Source organism: Martes martes, assembly GCF_963455335.1.
Source record: "Martes martes genome assembly, chromosome: 9".
In the NCBI taxonomy this organism is placed as follows: Eukaryota; Metazoa; Chordata; class Mammalia; order Carnivora; family Mustelidae; genus Martes; species Martes martes.
This window is the reverse complement of record NC_137896.1, coordinates 30,582,126-30,606,797: the sequence shown is the minus strand read 5'-3', so window position 1 is coordinate 30,606,797 and position 24,672 is coordinate 30,582,126. Positions and strand designations below refer to the sequence as shown.

At 41.2% G+C, this 24,672-nt stretch overlaps 1 protein-coding gene across 4 annotated transcripts in view; it reads right to left on the bottom strand.

The window, feature by feature from the left end:
- The window catches only part of SHLD1 (shieldin complex subunit 1), an 85,299-nt gene extending 75,685 nt beyond the window's left edge, over positions 1-9,614 (bottom strand). The window contains exons 1-2 of one of the 4 annotated variants that reach the window (XM_080814550.1): positions 9,547-9,604; positions 2,636-2,701 (exon numbers count right to left, since the gene is read on the bottom strand). The gene's annotated coding sequence lies outside the window, so the exon portion shown is untranslated. Of the gene's footprint in view, positions 1-2,635; positions 2,702-9,546 lie in introns of all 4 variants that reach the window. The other 3 variants (XM_080814549.1, XM_080814552.1, XM_080814551.1) reach the window with 3 other exon arrangements.
- Between the last annotated feature and the right edge of the window lie 15,058 nt (positions 9,615-24,672).

The following is a 24,672-nucleotide window of genomic DNA, read 5'->3' as shown; positions in this document are numbered from 1 at the left end:
ACTGGGTGGCTCAGTTGGTTAAGCGACTGCCTTCAGCTCAGGTCATGATCCTGAGTTCTAGGATCGACTCCCGCATCAGGTTCCCTGCTGAGTGCGGAGTCTGCTCTCCCTCTGACCCTCCCCCTTCATGCTCTCTCTCTCTCATTCTCTCTCTCAAATAAATAAACTCTGGGAAAAAAAAAAGGAAGAAACTGTTCATGATATATTACTTTGAAAAAAGATTTCTAAACAATAGGTAGGATTCAAGCCAGATTTTATAAAATATAGTATCATGTGTGGGGTGTTGGCCTGTGTGCGTGTGTGTGTATACGAGTGAGAAATTTATAGATCTATAGCTAATAAAAGCATCTGGAAGGGTATATTCCAAATTAGCTTTAATGGTAATTAATTCAGTAGTTTAATTTCTGAACAATAAGATTACAGATAATTTGTATTTTTATCTGTGGCCTACTCAAACACACATTCAGCCACTTACTTCACATGCCAGGCCCTGGGTATACAAAGGTGACTGTAATAGACCCTTCCTTCAAGTTGCTCACAGCTTGGGATGATCCAAATACAGAGACCTACCAGGTCAACACAAGGACAAGACAGAGAAGAACCCAGAAGAGGACATGAAGCCTTCTGGACAAGGTTATCCTCAAGCAAGGGGCAGGCCTGACCATGGCCGCAGACAGCATAAACACCAGTAGAACCAGCTTGGGCAACCGCAGTGGCCTGGGGTGTTGGAACTTTAAAGTCCGAGTCAAAGAAGAGTTGTGCATGGGTAAATGGGGAGGGACAAGCTCTGTGGTTTCAGCTGGATAACCGTGGGGCCCTCTCCTGTTCCTATGCCAGCTCTGGGAAGGACAGCAGCATGGAAACACAGACTCTCCAGCAAAGCTCTAGAGACCACAAAGGTGGCTTATTGGGCTCATCATTTGGACATTCCTTGTTAAAAATCAGGTTTTCCGGGGCGCCTGGGTGGCTCAGTGGGTTAAGCCTCTGCCTTAGGCTCAGGTCATGATCTCAGGGTCCTGGGATCGAGTCCCGCATCGGGCTCTCTGTTCAGCGGGGAGCCTGCTTCCCCCCTCTCTGTCTCTGCCTGCCTCTCTGCCTACTTGTGATCTCTCTCCGTCAAATAAATAAATAAAATCTTAAAAAAAAAAAATCAGGTTTTCCTAAAAAAAAAAAAAAAAAATAAGGGCATCTGGGTGGCTCAGTCGGTTAAGTGTCTGCCTTCAGCTCGGGTCATGATCCCAGGGTCCTGGGATCAAGTACTGCATCAGGCTCCCAGCCCTTTGCCCCTTCTCTAATGCTCGTGCACTCGCTCGCTCTCTCTCTTGCAAATATACATAAAATCTCTAAAAAACAAACAGACAAAAACCTTAAAAAATAAAATAAAATAAAATAAGGGGTCCTCCTCTGCCAGTCTCTGCCTCATAAATTGTTGTCATCGATAAATCATATTATAGCCAACACCATACATCATGACTGCCATGGGTGGCCATGCGCCATGCAGAGGGCCTGCATAGTCAGATCTGCAGATCTGGCAGCTGGATAGGAGATGCATTTGTAGGGTTTCAGCCCAGTGGCTGGCCATCTCAGAAGCAAGCAGAATTCCTTCACCTGCCATGGTCCCAGTGAACAAGGAGGAACATGTGACCCAGGACAGAGCAATCAGGAGCAGGGGACAGATTAAGTAACATATTTAGGAACTAAAATGAGAGCAGAACGTAATAACTGAATGGATAACGAGGTTAAAGTGAAACTGAGAGTCAACAAGGAGTGGCAGTTTCAACGACAGAGTGATTATATGGACGGAGTTGAGAAGACTACAGGAGGAATGGCTTTGGGAGGAGACAGTATTCCAAATTATGGGATACGGTGCAGCTCTTAAAATGACAGTTGGAACTGGAAAAAGAGGGTGCCTGGGTGGCTCAGTCGGTTAAGCGTCTGCCCTCAGCTCAGATCATTATCCCAGGGGCCTGGGATCAAGCCCTGTGTCGGGCTCCTTGCTCGGCAGAAAGCCTGCTTCTCCCTATCCCACTCTCCCTGCTTCTCTCTCTGTCAAATAAATAAATAAATAAATAATCGTAAAAAAAAAAAAAAAGAAATGTCTCAAAGACATATGTTTGAATGAAACAAGCAATTTCACAATAAGTACACTAGTAAGAGTAGGTAACATTTATCCAATGTGTATTGGATACCCAGCCTTGTGCTAAGAGCTTTATCTAAAACAGTCCTACGAAGCAGGTAATTCTGTTCTACCCTCATTTAGAGTTAGAGTCAGACACAGAGAGAAGTAGAGTAAGTTGCCCAAAGAAACTCATCTAGAAAATATCAACTAGGATGAACCCAGCTCCAAGCCCCACCCCCAGCCTCCTGCGTCTCTGCACAGCCCAAAGTACCACCTGATCAGGCAAAGACAGAGGTGTATAAAAACAAATCAGCAGAGAGGCCTGGCAAGATTCCTCTTGTTTGAGGACACCCAGTCACATGCTGTTGTGGACATTCGCTCAGGCAGAGAGCAAGCCAAGATAGCAGCTGACTGCTTCTGAAAGAAGCAGAGGGATCAAGGTTCCCAAAGAAGCAAGAACATTGTGTCTTTTCACACATTATATTAGTCAACCACGCCTGAAGTTTCAGCAAACACCTCTGCCACAGGCATCTGTGTCTCCTCCTTCGCCCCTCATGTTACCAAACACTGCTCTGGAAGCTCCTGGAAGGGAAAAAAACAGGTCAGTGAAGGACAGCAGTATAACCTGCCTGCCTGGAGAGGAGCCTTGAACTCGCCCATCAAGCAAGAGTGTCATTACTGATACAAACAAAAGGAATCCTTCCTGAAAACAACCAGCACATTGATGTGACACCTATCTTTTCTTTTAGAATCACCTGTATTAAATGTCAAATACGCTCCAAACTGGGCATTCAAATGAAAAGAGAAAAAAGAAAAAAGCAAGCCTACTGAAAGACAGAATCCTGTTTCTTACAGAGTCAGAACCTGTGACTGTGAAACATCTGGAACTCTAAGTTTGCACAGGAGGAAGCAAGTATGAGGGACAGATGAGACCCTCTCTGTCGCCTGCAACCACAAGTAGAATGCACTGATTATCTTTTTAAAAAATTTCTTATTTGTCTATTCAAGAGAGAGAAAGCACAAGCAGGGGGAGGGGCAGAGGGAGAAGCAGGCTCCCCACTGAGCAGGGAACCTGATGCGGGGCTTGATCCCAGGATCCTGGGATCATGACCTGAGAGGAAGGCAGACGCTCAACTGACTGAGCCACCCAGGTGCCCCACAATGATTATCTTTGCCCTAAAATTTTAATAGGCGGCTCCACTTCCTTCTCCAGAAGAGGTTATTTTCCTCTCTTAAAAGCACTTTAGTTACACAATGTGAGCATTCTTTCCCAACACCGGAGAGGCACAGACACAAGAAGTCTCTGTACATCAAAACCAGCTTGGCGATCAAAGACAGCCATCTTTCATAATTCTGGATTCTTCAGACCTACGAATCCAAGTCAGCCAGGGTTCCCATATAAAAAGCTGTTTAATTTAATTTCTTTTTTCAATCAGGGCTCTTCCCTCCCAACATTTTACATGAGAATTTTCAAACGTGAAGTGGCATTATCCAACGAATATCCCTAAAGCTGTCTAGAGTTCACAATCAACATTGTGCTGTGATTTTCCTTATCACAGAACTGTCCATCTACCCAACTCTCTATTCATCCGTCGGTTCATCTTTGTATAAATATTTCCATTTAAATGTAATGAAAGCGTCTGAGTTAGGGTATGATACAATCAATTTGCATTTCCACATGCTCGCGCTGTTAGCGAAATGTCGGATCAGTCGGAGGAGGATCAAAGCGAAGCAGGGAACACAGCTGGGAAGCTCTGCAGAAAGGTGCACAGAGGCACAGGGTGTCTGGAGTGAGAGACGCACGTTTGAAACCCCACTGTCACTTTTTAGCTGTGTCACTTTGAGCAGGTCATCTCACTTTCATCTCTAACAATGGCCTGGGGCGCCTGCGTGGCTCATTTGGTTAAATGTCTGACTCTTGACTTCAGCTCAGGTCATGATCTCAGGGTCATGAGATCAAGCTCCGTGTTGGGCTCTGTGCTGGCTGTGGAGCCTGCTTAAGATTCTCTCTCCTCCTCTGTTCCCTTTACTCACACATACCCATGTACGCTCTCTCGAAAGAAAGAAAGAAAGAAAGAAAGAAAGAAAGAAATCTTTAAAAAAGAAAATGACTTGGGGCACCTGGTGGCTCATTTGTTAAGCCTCTGCCTTCGGCTCAGGTCATGATCCTGGGTCCTGGGACTGAGCCCCACATCAGGCTCCCTGCTTGACAGGAAGCCTGCTTCTCCCTCTCCCACTCCCTCTGCTTGTGTTCCCTTTCTCGCTGTGTCTCTTTCTGTCAAATAAATGAATAAAATCTTTAAAAAATTTAAATTAAATTTAAAAAAATGACTTGATGACTAAGCTCATTACCTCATGTGGTTGTCATAGTTACATGAAATGGATGCACATAAAATACCTCGTAAAGAATGCATGTTCAATAATGTCTAGCTCCAATAAGTGAAACTGTAAAAATTAAAAAACAATTTACAGGCTCCTATCTTCCCAGCCTACCTCCCATCCATTTACCCTTCTATTTCCCATTCAGTAGCCATCTTACTTCTTTCATCCTTGTCCAGTATCTTCTATGGTCAATTATCTTCTTAGTATCCTAAACTTCCCTTCCCTAACCATTCTGTCCTTTTATCACATTCCTTTGGCAAAACTCCAGCCTGTCTACCCACTCAACTTATCTACCCACTCTCCAGTGCTAAGACAAGCTGGCTCACCCAAAATGAATGAGCATCAGCCTGAAATGGGCTGTCTGGCCACATGAATCTTGAGATGCTTATCCCATAAGCATCCCTCTTCCCCTCTCCTTGAGTCTCCTGTTTTCTCTAACCTTCTTCAACTCAAACCTTTCCCATCTCACACAACTCCCTGCTCTTTTCAGTAGATCTGCTCACTTCCTCATTGACAAAGGAAACAGAATCCAGCAGAGAGGAACTTCTTCCACTCCCCTATCAAACAGAACAAAGATCCCACATCTGCCGACTGTTTCACCTCTCTTCACAACAGAGAGCCGTCCCTCCCGTGGCAGTCCAACACCTCCACCTGTACCTTAAATGCCATTCTCTGGACCCTTCAACAAGCCTTCAGTGATCACAACCCCTTCTCTCACTTCTCTTCCACTGGACCCTCCCTTGGATATTTCAACATGCCCAAATCACTCCCGTTTTCAACAAAACCCAGTATGTAAGACAATGTCCTTGTTCTTTGGAAATGCCACCCAAATATTCATTGGTAGGGGGACCTAATGTGAGTAAAGTACTCTCAAATAGTTCTGCGTGTGTGTGTGTATGATAGAGAATGGATGGGGCAAGTGTAGACAATAGGTGAATCGGGAAAATGTTATTTGGGAGTTCTTTGTACTCGTCTTGCAATTTTTTGAAGGTATAAAATCATATCAACATTATGATGGGAATGCGAGCTGGTATAGCCACTCTGGAAAACAGTATGGAAGTTCCTCAAAAGGTTGAAAATAGAGCTACCCTACAACCTAGCAATTGCACTACTGGGTATTTACCCCAAAGATACAAGTGTAGTGATCCAAACGGACACCTGTACCCCAATGTTCATAGAAGCTAATGTCCACAATAGCCAAACTAGGGGAAGAGCCCAGATGTCCATCAACAGATAAATGGATAAAGAAAATGTGGTGTGTGTGTGTGTGCGCGCGCGCGCACACACACACACAGAGGAATACTACTAAGCCATCAAAAGGAATGAAATCTTACCATTTGCAATGACATGGATGGAACTAGAGGGTAGGATGCTTTGTGAAATAAGTCAATCAGAGAGAGACAATAATCATATGATCTCACTCAAATGTGGAACTTAAGAAATAAACAGGATCATAGGGGAGGGGAAAGAAAAATAAAATAAGAAGAAATCAATAAGGGAGACAAACCATAATATTAATCATAGGACTCTTAATCATAGGAAACAAACTGAGGGTTGCTAGAGGGGAGGGGAGTGGGGAATAGGGTAACTGGGTGATGAACATTAAGGAGAGCATGTGATGTAATGAACACTGGGTATTATATGAGACTGATGAATCACTAAGCTCTACTCTGAAACTAATAATATGCTATATATTAATTAATTGAATTTAAATAAAATAAATATACACACTATTTTTTTAAAAAATTTTTTTAAAAATCGTATCAACATTAAAAGTTGTCAAGAAAGAAAGAAAAGTGAAAAGGAAATCTTTGACAACTGCCCTCCCCTCCAGCATATAACTTCTAGAAACTCTGCTATCCTTTGTTCACTTTTCAGGGAGCCATTCTCCTGACTGCCCTCCCATCTCTTTGCCTTTGTGCCTTCCTGCCTGCTCTGTGGCTCATCTTCCATCCCCAACTGGACTTCCTCCATGTTTAGCCCAAGGCTCTCTCTTCTTTCCTCCTTTGAGACATTAATCACCACCTAGAAATTTCTCTCTAACCAAATCCTCCAACCTCCACTGCTTTCCAGACTTCAAGCATAATGGCTTTCCTTCAGGTTCTCCAATAGGTCCCACTTGCTCCCATTACACTTAACACTTCTCTCACCTAGATAACTCTTCTTAAAAATGGAAGAGGAGAGAACACATTCCAATTTACTCTAAGTCCAGTATTAGCCTGACACCAAAACAAGGCAAAGATATCACAAAAAACTACAGACCGATATTATGAATAGAGACACAAAAATCCTTGGCAGAAAAGAAGCAAACCAAACCCAGCAAAATATAAAAAGGATTATACTCCATGACAAGTGGAACTTATTCTAGGAATTCAAAGTTGTTTTAACACCTGAAAATCAATGTAATATACTAGTTAGAATAAAGGACAAAAACCACAACACACACAGACACAGAGAGCATTTGATAAAGTCAAACACTCTTTCATGATCAAAATACTCAAAAAAACTAGAAATAGTAAGGAACTTCTTTAATCTGATAAATTTTTTTCAAACAATGCATAGCTAGCATCAAACTTCGTGGTAAAAGACTAAATGTTTTCCCCCTAGGGAACTGATATAGGAACAAGGTAATTAAGCCTGCTCTGATCACTTCTAGTCAACATTACATTAGAGGTTATAGCTAGCACAATGAGGCAAGAGAAGGAAATAAAGATGTTCATAAAAGAGAAAAGTAAAATTACTTCTATTAGCAGAAGATGTGATCTTGCAGACAGAAAATCCCAAGGAATCCTCTTTAAAAACTAGTAGAACCATTAAAGAAGTTAAACAAGATTGCTGGATACAGGATCAATACAATAAAAGTATACGCAAATGATTTTACGCTAGCAATAAAAATGTGTCAAAATATTGTGTAAATATTTACATACACTAGCAATAAACAATCCTAAAATTAAGAACATAATTCCATTTACAATAGCATCAACAAGAATAAAATACTTAGGAATATAATTAATAAAAATATGCAAGGCATGTACAGTGGAAACAAAACAAAACAAAAAAATGTTGAAAGAGGGATGCCTGCCTGGTTCAGTTGGTGGAGCATATGACACTTGATCTGGGGGTTATAAATTCAAGTCCCACCTTTTTTAAAAAGTTGAAAGAAATTAAAAATCTGAACGAATGGATGTCTTTCCACAGATTAGAAGACAATCTTTTAAGACAGCAATATGGCTCAAATCGATCTACAGATCAATGTAATTCTTCTTAGCTGCATCTCAGTTGACTTTTTTTTTTTGCAGACACTGACAAAAGTATTTAAAAAATTCATGCAGAAATGCATAGGACCCAGAATAGCTAAAACAATCTTGAAAAAGAACAAAGTTGTTGGATTCATACTTTTTTATTTCAAAACTTACTAAAAAGCCACAATAATCAAGACTGTGTAGTACTGGCATAAGAATGGACATATAGATCAATGAAATCGAACTCTGAGTCCAGAAGTAAAACCTTACAGTTATGGTCCATCGATTTTCCACAGGATGCCAAAACAATTTCACAGGAAAAGGAAAGGACAGTCTTTTCAACACTGAGACAACTGGATATCCACATACAAAGTCACTGGCTCTTTGGAAAACAGTTCAGTAGTGCTTCTAAAGATTAAACAGGATTACACTCTAACCTGACATTTCCATTCCTAGGCATATGCTCAAGAGAAATCAAAATACATGTTCACATAAACTTTACACCAAAGTTCACAGCAGCTTTATCCATAATAAACCGTAAGTGGAAACAATTCAAATGTCCATCAGCTGAAGAATGAATGAATGAATAAAATGTGTTCTAGGCACACATGGAATATTTTTCAGCTTTATAAAAAAAAATTAAGTTCTAATACATGCCGCAAGGACACGCTTTGACAATACTATACTTAGTGATGAGAAGCTAGGGTTAAAAAACAAGACAACAGGTCCAAAATGGTGTCACTTGTGCTAAACTCCACAACCAATCAGGAGCTGCCTAGTTAGGTAATCTGCCAGAAAGGTCCTTGCCATTCCCTACAGAGATGTAACCTTGCAATAACCTGCTTTTTTGGCTTAGTATTACTTCCTTCTTCCTGCTCCCTTCTGCCTCTAACTCTTTCATTTTGTTCAGCTCCTCAGAACTCCTTTCTACCTGCTGGATTGGATACTGCCCAATTCCAATCGCTTCTTGCACAAATTAACTTAGAATTTTAAACATGCCTCAATTTATTTTAACCACATGTTGTATGATTCTATTTATATCAAATTCCAAACGGACAAATCTACAGACAGTAGACTAGTACTAAGACTGAGAAAGGTCATGGTGAATGGAGACCGCTAATGGGTAGGGGTATTTCTTTAGGGTGATAAAAATGTTCTAGAATTAGATTGTGGCGATAGCTGTACAATCCTGGAATATATGAAAAGCCACGGAATTTGACATTTTAAACAGGTGAATTTTATGGAATGTGAATTGTATCTTTAAAAAGATGTTTTCCTAGGGGCGCCTGGGTGGCTTAGTGGGTTAAAGCCTCTACCTTCAGCTCAGGTCATGATCCCAGAGTCCTGGAATCGAGCCCCGCATCGGGCTCTCTGCTCAGCAGGGAGCCTGCTTCCTCCCTTCTCTCTCTCTGCCTGCCTCTCTGCCTACTTGTGATCTGTCTGTCAAATAAATAAATAAAATCTTAAAAAAAAAAAGATGTTTTCCTAAATAAATAATTATATAAAAATAAAAAGCTGGTTTTTAAAAAAGAAGAAGAGGAACGGAAGGCCATCCGGTCACACTGCCTGCAAAATTTGGGGGATTTCTCCAAAGATGTGGCTACGGAGGCCATGTGTTGTTGGGGAGAAGGAGGGGGATGGGGAAATTGGAAGCGTGCCAGGAAAAGCCTCCGTAACTTCCCAATTATGAGAGAACGATCTGATGCGTTGCCCAGACCCCCTGCCTACTCCCAATTCCAGGTCACGCCACAGTCCACGGAGACAACTGATTGAGAAAAATTGCAAAGTCCCCGTTACACTCACCAACCCGCCAGAGCAGCACACCGAAATCCGGAAGCGAAGGCGCCATATTTCTTGTGGGAAAAGCCAGTTTGAAAGGAAGTCGCTGTAGCCACGTTTGCTGAGGGCAAGCAAGGGCAATGGAACGTACCGCAGCCATCTTGACTGAGGGCACTCGCCCAGCCAGGGAAGTTTTGCGCATTTGACAGTCTGGGCAATTTCCAAAAGCTTACAGATAAATGCTTTTGGTGGACACGAAAGAGAAGAAGAAAAAACATTTAAATTTAAATTTAAAAAATTTAAATGTTTACGTTTTAAAAAAACATAAAGAGTAGAGAGAAACTAATCAAAGACAATGAAAATATTTTAGTATGTTGCATGCAGCTTAGCCCTACTCAACTGCCAGAATTTCAGAACCACAGAAAGGAGACTGAGGTTGTTGTTCCGTTTCACCATCTTCTTGAAGGAGTCCTTTACATTCACATCCTCCTACAGATGCCTATCTTAGGATAGAACCCCATAAATTAGGGAGTCCTTCACTTGAGATGAATATTTTAAGTAATGCTACCTGAGGTTTGGCCAACCATAGGCCAAATTTTAAGGCAAATGTAAAGATAAAATCAGAAGTAAAAACACATTCAGACAAACCTAACACAACAGCTGTAAATTTCATTTTCTCTTCCAGCATTGATAATCAAAGCGCATAAATTCACTTTTCACTTTTTTGGTGTAATGAATCACACAAAAACATCCTTCTAAAGTAACACAGAGGGGCGCATGGGTGGCTCAGATGTTTAACTGTCTGCCTTCAGCTGGCACTGTGATCCCAGGGTCCTGGGATCCAGCCCCAAGTTGGGTTCCCTGCTCAGCAGGGAGTCTGCTTCTCTCTCTCTCTCTCTCTCTCTCTCTCCCCCTCTATTGTTCCTCCTGCTTGTGTGCGCTCTCTCTCTCTCTCTGTGTCAAATAAATTTTGAAAATATTTTTTAAAAAAATAAAGTAACATAGATTGTGACCAGAGAAAGTCTGGAATACTACTAAATTACTTTCCTGTTTGTTTCATAAAATAACTAACTCAAATATAATGGAATGAACTTAATTATCTGGATTATTATATAACCATTAAAAATGATGGAAGATACAGCAAAAGGAAATCCCAGATCATGCATTGCATTCTCAGTTTTCACGGTTTTTTGTTTTGTTTTGGTTTGGTTTTTTTTTTTTTTTTGTCTCCTTTAATCTCCATTTCTCAATCTTTCTTTTTATATCTTGGTGTTGACATTTTAAAATGTCAGTTATTTTGTAGAATGTCTCTCAATTGGAGTCTGATGTTTCTGCCTGGTTTTCAATGGCATTGAACACTGTTGATCAATCTCTCCCCCTGGAAAACTCTTGTCTCTGGGTTTCCCTGCTACTACCTCCTTCTGGTTTTTCTCTTCTCTCTCTCAAAAAAAACAAAAACAAAAACAAAAACAAAAAAACCATCTAAATCTCTTTTACAAGCTCTTCTTTCTCTTCATTTTGGGCCTTTCTCAAGATTCTGTCTTGAATCTTCTCTTCTCCCATTAATGCTGATTATTCCCAAAACACTAAGCCTAGTCTCCTGAGAGTCAAATCAAATCTCATGAGTCCAGCCACCTTTAACTCAATGTTCCCCCACCTTTCAATCAACCAACTCCTACCCTAGTGTCTCCTGCTCAGTTGAGTAGGACTCTTTAGTGAGAAAATTTTTCTCCTCCTTTGTCAGCTTGTCCTGTATCCATCCATAATCAAATCCTCCCCTGTGGACTCTTTCTCTTAAAGATCTATTGACTATCTCTTCATTCTCTCCATCCTAACAGCAACTTTCTGAATTCAGTTCACCATTATCTGCCACCCCAATGACAACAGCTTTCCAACTCTCTGGCAGCCAGTTGTTCTTTTGTTTTGTTTTGTTTTTAAGATTCTATTTATTTATATTAGAGAGAGAGAATGAGAGAGAGAAAGCATGAGAGGGGGAAGGTCAGAGGGAGAAGCAGACCCCCCACTGAGCCGGGAGCCCAATGTGGTGTGGGGCTCCATCCTGGGACTTGAGGATCATGACCTGAGCTGAAGGCAGCCGCTCAACCAACCAACCAGGGTGCCACCCAGGCACCCCTTGTTTTGTTTTTTAATGAAGATTGAGTACATCCCTCCTTGACCCTCAGGCTAAATCTCAAATTTCTTAGCTAGACTTAGAGGACCCCTATGCCTTATCTCTCATCACTGTCCCCCAACTTTCCACCTCTACATTATTTTCATTTCCTTAAATATGCCATACTTGCTCTCTTTTGCCTCTGAGCTTTTTACTTATACAATTCCCTTCCTTAGGGACACTCTTCCTTGGTCTTTCTCATCCTTCAGATCTCAGCTTTAAGGAATTCTTCCAGAAAACCTGTGACTTTTCAAATGCGAGTTAGTAGTCCCTTCCAGGAATCCTCGTGTTCCTCCATTTAATAAATTCCTTTGCCCTTTCTGTTTTTCCCATTAACTGTAACCACTCCGAGCACAAGGACCCTGTCTATCTCATACTTACTTATAGTCCAGATCCCAGCCCAGTGACTCACACATAAGTAAGTGCTCAGAAAGCATTTTTAAATTTTTTAAAATCTTTATAAAAAGTTGTATTTAATTAAGCAATCTCTAACCTCAATGTGGGGGCTTGTATTCACAACCCCGAGATCAGGAGTTGTATGCTTTTCTGACTGACTAGCAATTTTATATGCATGAATGGATAAGTCTCTTCCCAGGTGTCCCCCATTCCCCACTATCATCCAACTCAATCCACCCAAGATGTCTCAAAAACATAACTTCTTGAGGCCCCTGTGTGGTTCAGTCTGTTAAGCAGCTGGCTCTTGGTTTTGGCTCAGGTCATGATCTCAGGGTCATGGGATCAAGCCGGGTATAGGCCTCTGTGCTCCGGGAGTGGGGGGGAAGGGGATGGAGGGAGGTCTGCTTGAGATTCTCTCTCCCTCTCCCTCTGCCTCCTTTCTGCTTAAGCTCACATGCATTCTCTCTCTCAAATAAATATATAAACAAGGTTTTTCTTCCTGACCTGTTAATCAGTGAAATAAACACTGAAAACTTTTGCCACTGTCACTCTTTCTTGGAAAAACAAGTTTGTTTGCTTATAAACTAATTCTTATGTACTCTCCTGTGGCCTTTCCATGAGAGGTTTTATCTTCCTGGTGGACTTCCTGGAGCAAATTTCTGAAGTCTTGAGTGATTTTCTTTGCCACGTAGCTTGCCTCTGACCATCTTTTCTTACCACTTTCAGTTGGTTAGTGCATAAGAGATGAAAACTAATTGAAGTCATCATCAAAACAAAATAGGGACTGTAAATCTAGAGACAGCAAAGTAGAGATTTTATTGCATTCCAAAAGTAAGGTATAAATTATTTTTGTTCCCCTGCTGTTTTGTCATTGATTGTATAATGGCTGTGAAAATGGGGTCATGTCACAATCTTATAAAACCTTTATATTTCATGGTTGATTTTTCTGCTATCAGCTGAGGTAGCTGCTGCCAAATCTCTTTCAGCAGAAAGAAGTCACTTTAGGTGAAAGACCAAAATAGCTCTTTCAAAGGAGGTTGATGTTGTTTGCAGTTACATTATCTGTCTTTGTCATTCTGAACCTTGATCCAATTACTCAGCTATCTGGGGCTGTACCTTCAAGAAAAAAGAAAGAAAACCTTACAAAAAAAAAAAAAAAGAAAAGAAAGAAAGAAAAAAAAAACACCTTACAAAAGTTTAAGGGTTGAGTACCTGATGAGTCTCAAAACATCTTACTGTTTTTCATTCATATAATATTATAAAACCATAATTAAACAATAAGTAGATAACCAAGGGAAAAAAAATCCCATAGACTGTAAGCTTCCAGACTAGACTGGAAGATCCATGAAATGAAGGTGCAGGTTTTATTTGCCAATGGATACCCCAGCACTTGGACAGGGTATATTTATAATGAACATAAGCTTGGACCTTAATTTCTAAGGTCAGTACTAGCACAATGGTAAGACTTTATAGATATTGTTTGATGAACATTCCATGACGCTAGGACAAAGCATCCATTTCCTGGCACACCACACCAGTGAGGGCTTAACAAATGACGTGCCATTTCATGATAGGGACAGGCTCATCTGATCTATAATCCAGAGGCACTCTGGTCTGTCTACATTCAGAGGTGAAGAAACAAGAGCCCTTCGCTTGGAGTCGGGAGGCTGGGCTTCACTCTTGGCTCTCTCATTAGCCAGTTATGTGGTCATAGTCATTTACTCTCTGTGAGCCATAATTTTCTTATCTATACAAAGGGAACTGTAACTGCCTTCCAGGACTACTTAAAAAACAAAACAAACAAACAAAAAAAACCCTGCTTGATGGAGTCTTTGACAGACTGAGCCAGAAATTCTAAATTCACTTTCCTCCCAAGTTAATGATTTGAAGACTGCCAAGAATGACAAAAGAATTGTCAGCAGAAAACAAATGCAGCTTGTATAGGCTGTACATTTAAAAATTGATGATGCTATTAATACTAAAGAAATAATTTGTTTCATTTTTTAAAATATTTATTTATTTATTTGAGAGAGATCCACGGTGGGAGGAAGGAGGACAGAGGAAGAGGAAGAGAGAATCCTCAAGCAGACTCCCCACTGAGGGCAGAGCCTGATGTAGGGCTTAATCCCACAACCTAGAGATCACGACGTGAGCTGAAATGAAGAGTCAGACACTCAGTCAACTGAGCCACCCAGGTGCCCCCAAATAATTTGATTCTTATACATTTATTGGGATGCAATGTCTGAGGTCTTAGTAGTTACTACAAAGCTTAGAAATCATCAGCTACAACATGGTGGTGAAGATTTATATGTGTTTATGTTCTGCTCACCTCCAAGAATTATTAATTATTAAAATCTTAGCTCACAGGCATACAAAACAATCTGCATGCCGGGTTTTTCCCATTACCCTGAATTCCAGTCCTTCCCCTAGAGTAAGCAATCCATGAGACCAAGATGGAAGCTGCTATACCTTTAAAGATCTAGCCTGCCACTTCTCATGCTATCCCTTCCATTGTATTGTTTGGATCAGTTAGGGCTTGATTCATTTCAGGGGAAGACTACACAAGGGTTTAAAGACTGTGCCAGAGGCAAGGCCATCCTGGTGGCTGACAGCTACCCAATGCCTTTAAAAATAATATGTCTGAGGAGCATAGCGATTGATTAACATGATAGACCACACAGAGAATTGTCCTTACCATAAAATATAAGGTATTCTGCTCCAATTGCTTGGAGTTCTTCTTAGTTATTCCCTGAAAGGTCTAGAAAATATTAAAGAACATAACTAGATTGTGAGTAGAGACTATCTTTTTTATCTTCAAAAATCTCACAACTCTTAACAAAATTATTTTGACATAGTGGGCATTAAATAAATGATGTTTGTTGAATTTATATTTTATATATATATATATATATATCTCCAAATAAATGGATCAATTAAAAAAAGAAAGCCTATTTTGAGGCCTTATAGATACTATATATATATATATATGTATATATATATATATTTGGCATTCTCTAAGTCAAAAATAAAAGATTATTTAATTATCTATTTTTCAGCCACTTGTGCTGACTTTGTATAGACATAGTATGCATTTACTGAGAAAAAAGAAGAGTAGGAAAAAGCGTGAGTAGTCAGATGTTTATAGAAATACCTCATTGTCCTCTGGAACACAGTATGGAGGTTCCTCAAAAAGTTGAAAACAGAGCTACGCTATGACCTAACAATTGTACTACTGGGTAATTACCCCAAAGATATGAATGTAGTAAACAGAAGGGGCACGTGCACCCCAATGTGTACAGCAGCAATGTCCTCAATGGCAGAACTATGGAAAGAACCTAGATGTCCATCAACAGATGACTTGATAAAGAAAATGTGGTATATATACAATGGAATACTATGCAGCCATACAAAGAAAGGAAATCTTGCCTTTTGCAACGATGTGGATGGAACTAGAGGGTATTATGCTAAGCAAAATAAGTTAATCAGAGAAAGACAATTATCATATGATTTCACTGACATGTGGGATTTGAGAAACAAGGCAGAGGATCACAGGGGAAGAGAAGAAAATAATGAAACAAGACGAAACCAGAGAGGGAGACAAGCGCTAAAAGACTCTTAATGTCAGGAAACAAACTGAGGGTTGTTGGGGTGTGAGGGCAGAGGGATGGAATGAATGGCTGGGTGATGGACACTGGGGAGCGTACATGCTATGGTGAGCACTGTGAATTGTGTAAGACTAGGAATCACAGGCTTGTACCCCTGAAACAAATAATACATTATATGTTAATAAAAATAAATAAATTTTTTAAAAAAGAAATACCTCACTGTCAAAGATATAACACTCACTCATTTTTTTTTCTTTTTAATTATCCACTTGTCTTTTGGCAAATACTTTTGAGTGACGTTCTCAAAGATAGTGTCTCAATGCCCAGATGTCAGAAAGTATGCAGAGAGGACTTGATGGAACATGCCAAGAACTACTGGCTTCAGCTGGCTTTGCTGGTAACTTTGAGTCTCCCCATGATTTTGCTGTCATGATCTTTGACAATGAGTTTCTGAAATGAGCTACCTTTTTACACTTCATGCTAGTTAAACTGCAGGTTCAACTTCATCGAACACTGAATTATTGATTTCTACTCCCCACTCATTCCATACAAGGACCTATAAAAAGCCTGTGGGTGCTCTGAAGAGGCCTGTGCAGATTGTGGGGTGTCTTCAGTCCTGCATTTCTTGTCTTTATCTGAAGGTAGCGTTCCCCTCGACACCTAAAAGCATTTCAGTCTTTGAACTTCTCCAGTAAAAAGTAAAATGCACTCACACTAATGAATCACAAAGTTTAATGTATGTTCTGCAAGTTCTCTTGTATTGTGCAAGTCTTTGTTTTCCAGTCCTGGGAAATATATTTCTAAGTGCTGGCCCCTGAGACGGTCTTCCTATGCCTTATACATAACCCAGGAGGCATAAGGAAAAGAGCAAGGATTTGACTGTACAGAAATGTGAAAAGCTGCCCTAAACAATACTGGAGCCACAGACAAATCAGACAAGGAGCTAATGCCCATCTTCTGTAAAGAGGGGGCTCCAGGGGACTTGCTCAGGGAGGATGTCCGTGATCAGTTGTTAGATGGGGCCAGCAAAGTTCTAAGGGCTTGCCTGAATGTGCATATGACTTTGGTAATTCAAAACAGCTATAATATGCTAATGATAGCTAAGTCTGATAGAGCATTCTAGATTGTCTAAGGGCATTAATGACACGGATGTCTTCACGTATTATTTTTGTGTCTGTTTCACAGATGAGGAAACAGAGACACAGAGAATGCAGGTAAACCGTGCCAGAGCTCGTAAACGGCTGGCTAAGATGAAATATTATTCAAATATATAAACTGCAAAGAATATGATTATCCTTAAAGGAATCAGTGATACTATTCCTGGCTTCCGAAAATAATTGAAAAATAATTTATAATTTAGAAAATGACTTAAATTTTAATTTTAAAAAATGAACTGGAGCACATTGAACTCATAAATTATTTTTTAAAAGCATTATTAAAATAGAGCAGACACAGCCTTATGCTGGATATCTGTGACCTAAATCTTTTGCATGCTTTAGAAATATCCCTGGTCTGTGCTATAGAAAATCCCATGTCAGGGTGCCTTGTTGCTAAACTGCCTCGTTTAAAGGCCAAGAGAGGGAAAAATCACTAGCAAATGAGCATAAACAAGGAGAATGTGTAATTAACAAAGCTCAGATGCTGCAAACCGATTGATGTAGAAAATAAAAATGTGAAGACATTCCCCCTTCTTTGGGCTTATTATCTTAAATTGGCTACCTCCTTTGTTGTGGATAGCCAGACAGACTCGTGAGAGAGGCAGAGAGCTCACTTTATGTCTGGTGACACTCCTAGAGTCAGCAGTTTCAACTTCTGGGGTTCTTCATGTTCTATAAAGAGGAGGTAATAAAATCCACCCCTCAGCACCTGAAGGCAGTGTGTGAAACATACTCTCCCTTGGCTATCAAAGTGATGAGAAAAGCACTTACCTACTGCTTTTACTGATAATATCATGTTATAAATACTCACTATCAGTGTATCCTTGGAGTGGACTGAAATCCACTCCCCTTTGAGAAAGACAACAGGTCGGATGTTTCTGAAGTTCCAAAGATCAGAGCCAGCCTCTCAAGAGGGCAAAGTAGGAGGCTACCTAGTCAATCATTTGAACAGAACAGGGTAGAACATCCTGTCCCAAAACGTCTTTGGTCACACTAGGGACTTGCAGTTCCACCATTAGAAATTCATTCCTTTGGATTGTTAGCATCCTCCTTCAGAATGAAAATAACTTTACATCGTTTTCCACTTGGGTAGTTAGTTCAAAGTTGGGTCACTGGAAGTAATGTCTAGAAGGTCCATCAGTCCTCAAGTCAGGAGGTGGGAGGGGCCTGCCCAGGAGAGGGACACAAAGAGATGTTAAAAATAAATAAACTGCAAAGAATTTGATTTTTCTAAAGGGAATCAGAGTTACCATTCCCAGAGTTACTATTCCCAGCTCTAGGACCGCAAGAGCTCTAGTCTTTCCCACGTCAGCATGTCCCACATAAATAAGGCCAGCCTGGTCATCTACTTTCCAGCTGCACAAATACCTCAAACTCTGGCTGGGTTTCCTGGAAAGCCACCTCCCTCCCTACCTGGCAACAGCAGTTTTCCAACAAACAGCCAGACTTGGTGACTCCCGGGCATTATTTCTCTCTTCTGCTTTGAGGCCCCATAGACACAGAGCTGGACTCTGGCAGGGCCTAGATGCAGACATATTATTCCAAGTTGGATCCCTGAACCCCGGAAGATTGGCTTTTTTTGTTTTTGCTTTTAAATGATATCGTCATCACAGATTTTCTCATCCTTTCCATGGAGAATGAATCCATTCTCAGCGGAATATGAATCCATATTCTGCTCTGATTAAGGCTCTCCAGGTCCTGGACAGAAATACCTTGCCCCCTCTGCAAAAGGAATTCACTTCCTTCATGTTCTTTCTCTTAGCCTAGAACCGACCATCCCCTGAGCACCAGCAAGCCTAAACTTGGTGGTCATTCCCACCAGCCCTGGCTGCGAAGAGGTTTTCAGAACAGAAAACTATTATTGTATATTTAATCTGAAGACTGAATGGAACTGGGGGGAGGGGGAAGTAGCAGGCAAGGAAGAAGGAACTAGCAAATTGCAAATGTTGACACGTCTGCTGCCCCTACAGTCCAGAGACAGACACGCCTCCTGTACCAACCCTTTCAGAGAACCATCTCAAAGATTAACCCCATTAGGAAGCGTTAGGACTTTGAGTTCTGAGCAAGGGCGAATTCACTCAACCAAAATGCAGGGAGAGCGAGCTCTGAATGAAGGTGATTAAGATAAACTTAACCACCAGTGCTTTCCTAGCAGCTGTCCCTAATGGTTCTCTCAGAACACTTGGAAATTTCTCTGCCTCTCTCCATGTCTGACATTGCTCGCCTGTGTGACCTGACAAACCGAATGAGTTGGTTCATGATATTTTTCATATAAAGTCAACAGCTTCTTGCTAACCATGCCTTCACTTCCTCCCTGCTCCTGGATCTATAGGAAAGAAGTTCCCAGGATGACAGAGTCGAATTAGGAAGAACTCTTTTCCCCATGAAGAGAATGGTCTAAGAGTCTCCCAGGCACTGCCAGGGAGAAGTCCCTTCTGGGGCACAAGGGCTCCTTTGTAAGTTTACCTGCAACAGCTGCACTTCTTAAGCAGGCTCTGGTCTTTCTGGACATGTCTCTGGTCAGTGTAGTTTCCTTCCCTCCACCATGATTATTTTAAATTACTTTCCTTTCCCTCTCAGCTGCTAACTTGCTTCCTAATGTTATTAAACATCCAGCCCCATCCAGACCCTCTTTCTGTCCATTTGACACAGAAGCTGCTGATGGTCCCTTTTTGTCTTTCCATGCCCTTATCCTCTGTCCTGGCCTGTTCCCACCACACTCGCAGTAGGGATCTTCTCTGCCCCTTCCCTTCCCTCCCTCTCCCCCTCCCTCTTCCTCCCTCCCCCTCCCTTCTCTAGCCAATTGCTCCCTCTCTACTGGTTCTTTATATCTATATATAACCATTCCTTTACCTGTGACACGCATAATATATACAATGCATGCTGCAAATATTTCCTCCAAGGTTGTCGTTTGTGTTTTAACTTTGTTTCTGATGTTTTTTGGTTGCTTCCTTATTATGATTTTTGGCATGCAAAATTTCTAAATATTAACATTTATCAGTCTTCTCTTTTATTGCATCTGCATTTTGAGTCAAAAATACTTTTCCTTAATAACTACATACATACATACATACATAAAAGAGGCACCTGGCTGGCTCAGTAGGAAGAGCATGGGACTCCTGGTCTCAGGGTTGTGGGTTCGAGTCCCGCATTGGGTGTAGAGATTTCAAAAAAAGCCACCAAAAACAAAACCTTGCCCCAACCTCAAGATATCAAGGAATTCATGCATGTTTTCTTCTAGAATTGTATATAGTTTCATTTTTTATATTTATATCCAATCCATTTGGAATTTACTCTTGTATATAATGTGAGGTATGGATCCAATTTTAGAATTACCAAATGGCTGTTTAGGCTTCCCAACACCATTTAGTAAAGTCTTAGCCTCACTGATTTGAGATGCCACCTTATTATGTTCTAAATTTCTGTACTTAAGTCAACTTATGGATTTTCTACTTGCTGTATTAATGAATCTATCATAAAGAGAAAAAAAAATCCCTCATTCCTACATCTTTCTCTAGCTTTTGCCTTAGTTCTCTCCTCCCCTTCACAAACTTTTCCAAAAGGGTTGTCTATACTCTGCCTCCATTTCCTTACCTCCATTCACTCCCCAATTCCCTTCAGTCTGGTTTTTACCCTTGTCATCCCATCAAAACATTTTGAGCTTGACTCATCACCATGGCCCTGGATTCCATTGGCAGATTTCAGATCTCATCAGCTTTTGACATTGTCAAACACTCCTTGAAATGCTCTCCTTAGGTCTCAGGAAACAAACTGAGGGTTGCTGGAGTGGAGGGGCGTCGGAGGGATGGGGTGGCAGGATGATGGATATTGAGGAGGGTATGTGCTATGGTGAGTGCTGTGAATTGTGTAAGACTGATGATTCACAGACCTGTACCCCTGAAACAAATAATATGTTATATATTAATTAAAAATAAAGAAAAGAAACGCTCTCCCAATTGGCCTGCAAGTCTCCACCATCTCCTGCTTTTTCTCCTTCTTCTTTAGCCAGTCTAGCCCCTGCCTACGCGGGCTCCTGCTGCCCTACCTGGTCACCCAGCCCTGGTGGTTCTCCCTCTCACTCCCGCCCCCCCCCCACCAGGCGGTCTCATCCTTGCCTGCGGCTTCAGTTTGAACCAACCCACAGGTAGCTCACCTCTCTCTCCTACCCAGTTCCTGCTTCTAAGTGAATCTAAATGACATCTACATTTGGGTATTTCAAACACTTTGTAAAATCAGAATTTTCAAAACCAGACTCAAGAAAGACCCATTTCATGTTACTCTCATCCCCAAGTCTGGTTTGTCTTCTTCCCATCTCACTGAATAATATCATCAACCATGAGGTAATGAAGCCCGAAAACCCAACCGTCCTCCTTACCATCTCTTCCCTCCCACCCCAGCCCCAAACCATTGTTAAGTCCTCCTGAAGACTTCTCCTATCAGTCTATTTCTCCCCACAACACACCCTCATCCAAGGTATTCTCAACTCACAGCTGCATTCCTGCTGTGGCCACCAAACTGGTCTCCCCGCTTCCTACTCTTTCCTCACCCTTGTATTTCACTCTTTGCTTGGCAGCCAGATGGATCTATTTGAAATCAAACCACGTCACTTGCCACTTATTGCTCTTAAAATAAGCCAAAGTTGTAATGTGGTCTACAAGAGCCTCTGTCGTCTGGCGCCCGCTTACCTCTCCCATCTCCTCTTACACCATCTTGCCTTTGCTAGGCTCCATCTTCACCTCCTCTCCCCTCCCCAGCCCAGCCCCTGCCATGCTTTTCCCAACAAGGACCAATGCTTCCATTATTTCCTCTCTGGGTACCATGTATCCCCCCTTGGAAGTGTTTTCATCACAGTTAGCATTTGATGTTTTCGTGGGAGATTAATTTTTAATATCTATGAGGACAAGACCCCATCAATCATTTGTTTCAATATTATCCCAACATCTACGTCTCGGCCTGACAATGGCCAGCAAATGAATAAACTTAAATCAACTCCTCCTTCTTTCAAATTCCTTATTTTCTAATTTTTTTAAGAAAGAAACTTTTAGATAAGTGAGATTTTGTTTTTCAAGATGTTTTTAGGAACATGGAATAATGGCTTAGGGTGGGATCTGATATTATGACCAGAATATGGAGGATCAGGAAACTCTAATTCTAGTGCCAGTCTTATAAACTGCAGTGGTGAATTCAGGAAAAGAGTTTAAATATTGCATACTTCCCCAAAACATGCTTAATATGGCTGTTGCACTTCTATTTTCATTATGTTAGTTGCTTTCATATTCTTCTCTTCCACTGGATTGTCACATTCTTGATGGAATACCCCATGTCTTACTGATTTTGGAGCCTCCATGGTGTCCATCATTTCAAAGCACATAGAAAGTGATCAATCAAAATTGAAGAAATGAATTAATAAATGTATAACATATGATGGCATGATTTTTTCTTTTTTTCTTATTTCATTTTTTCTTATTTCATTCTTATTTCATTCATTAATTCACATATAGTGTGTCATTAGTTTCAGATTCCCTTATTCATCAGTTGCATATGACACCCAGTGCTAATTATATCACGTGTCCTCCTTAATTGATGGCATGGTTTTTAATAGCATGGTGAAAATAATGCAATGCTAAAAATAGTTGAGGAACAATTGAGGGTGTTTCCCACTTAATCAGAAGTAAAATATAAACTGAAATGCCCCAAATATGGTAAATCTTTGGCCAGAGATTTGAATAAGAAGGGCTCTTGTCAGCTCAAACCAAGAGGTAGGCATTCAGAAAGACCTTAATAGAAGCTTAAATCAGGAGTTAAGAAATACATAGGCATCTGGAATTGACAGACTATCAGTGCAGACTATCAGGTGAGGGTCTCCAAGAGAGCAGTGAGTATGGATATTTAGAATTAGCTTCACTTATGACGTTTAGAATTAGAATTTCACTTATGACCTTCTTCTCAGGTCATGATCTGGAATCCCCGGATTGAGTCCTGCATCGGGCTCCCTGCTCAATGGGGAGTCTGCTTCTCCCTCTGACCCTCCCCTCTCTCATGCTCTCTCTCTCTCTCTCTCTCTCTCTCAAATAAATAAATAAATAAATAAATCCTTTAAAATAAAAAAAAAAAACTTAAAAAAAAGAATTAGCTTCACTTATATAAAACAGAAAATTAACTTAAACATAGTAAACTATTTTTCTTCATGGAAATGACATTCAGCAGTAGCTGGTGCAGCACTGATATAGGGGCTCCATGATCTTTTGGGACCAAGATCTCTTCTGTCTTGTTGCTTTGCCATTTAAATGTGTGGCTTCTCCCACATAATCCAAAATGGTTTCTTGGGTTCGAGCGACTGTATCTGCACTTCAGTCAGCGAAAAACAGGAAGAGAGAAAGGCACCCATGCCTGGTCCTTTAAAGACACTTACTGACACTTTTATCCCATTGGTCACTATTTAGTCACCTGGCCATATCAGCTTCAAGGGCAGCTTGGAAATACGATCTTTCCTTTTTTTTTTTTTAAGATTTTATTTTTAAGGGGCCCCTGGGTGGCTTAGCTCTTAAGCACCTGCCTTCATCTTGGGTCATGATCCCAGGGTCCTGGGATTGAGCCCAGCTCGGGAAGCCTGCTTCTCCCTCTCCCACTCCCCCTGCTTGTGTCTCCTCTCTCTGTGTGTCTCTCTCTGTCAAATAAATAAATAAAATCTTCAAAAAAAAAAGATTTTATTTTTAAATAATCTCCACACCCAACATGGGGCTTAAGCTCACAGCCCCAAGATCAAGAGTTGCACTCCTGACTGAGTCAGCCAGGTGCCCCAGAAATGTAATCTCTGATCAAGAAAGCCATGTGCCCAGTAAAACTTAATAATCAGAAGAATGAAAAGAGTTTGTGTTGCAGGGAACAAAGTTAGGAGGAAACCCATGGATTGAGCCAGTATTCACATTTCTAGTTCCTACACACAGACTGTCCAGGGAGCGCCAGATGAGTGATCATCAAGCCTCAGGTGGATCTCAGCAACCCAGTGAATCCTGCACTGCTGCCTGGTCAGCTCTCTCCTCCACACCCATAGAGGTTTCTCCAAAGCTTCTCCACTCTTCCACGGCTACTGTCTTCTTGGCTCTTGGATCTCTGGCCACCCAGAGGAAATGCATGCCATCAAGCCTGGGTAACTCAGTTTCCCATCCCTAAATCTACAACCTTATCTCTCTCATTCACCTCCACAATGCCTGCCCTCTAGTTTGGTATTTGTTTTCTTTCATTCTTTGTTTTGTGGCACTCTTTCTCCTGATTAAGATAAATCTTGCCTCTCAGGAAACAAGTCCCAGTGAATATTAGAGCTTTTCTTAGTATCTTCCCTGTCCCAATCCTTTCTAAACATTTCTAAGCCTCCCCTATCTTGAGAGACAAAAGGAAGTTAGTTTCAGGCTTCCCTTGCCTGTGTCTTTTCATCAAGCTATCTCCCCTTTCTCTATTTGCCTACACACCCCAAACTCCCAGGGAAAACAGTCTACTTCCCACCTGCCATTTACTCTTCAATCCATTCTAATCCTCTTACAACCTAACCCCTGTCCCCTACAGTCTCCTGAAACTGCGCTGGTCAAGATCTCTGATGACCTACTCATTGCCAAATCCAATGTTCTCCATTCGGTTTTCATCTTTCCCAATGCTTCCTTGGCGCATGGCACTGTTGATACTTTTCTTCTCCTGGAAATTCCTCTCATGGCCTCTTGTGAGCTCTATGCCTGTGTCCTTTCCATTTTACTTTCCACCTCTCACTGGTACTCCTGAGATTGTCCCCAGGTGACCTCATCCCTTTTCACCACTTCAAATGCATGCT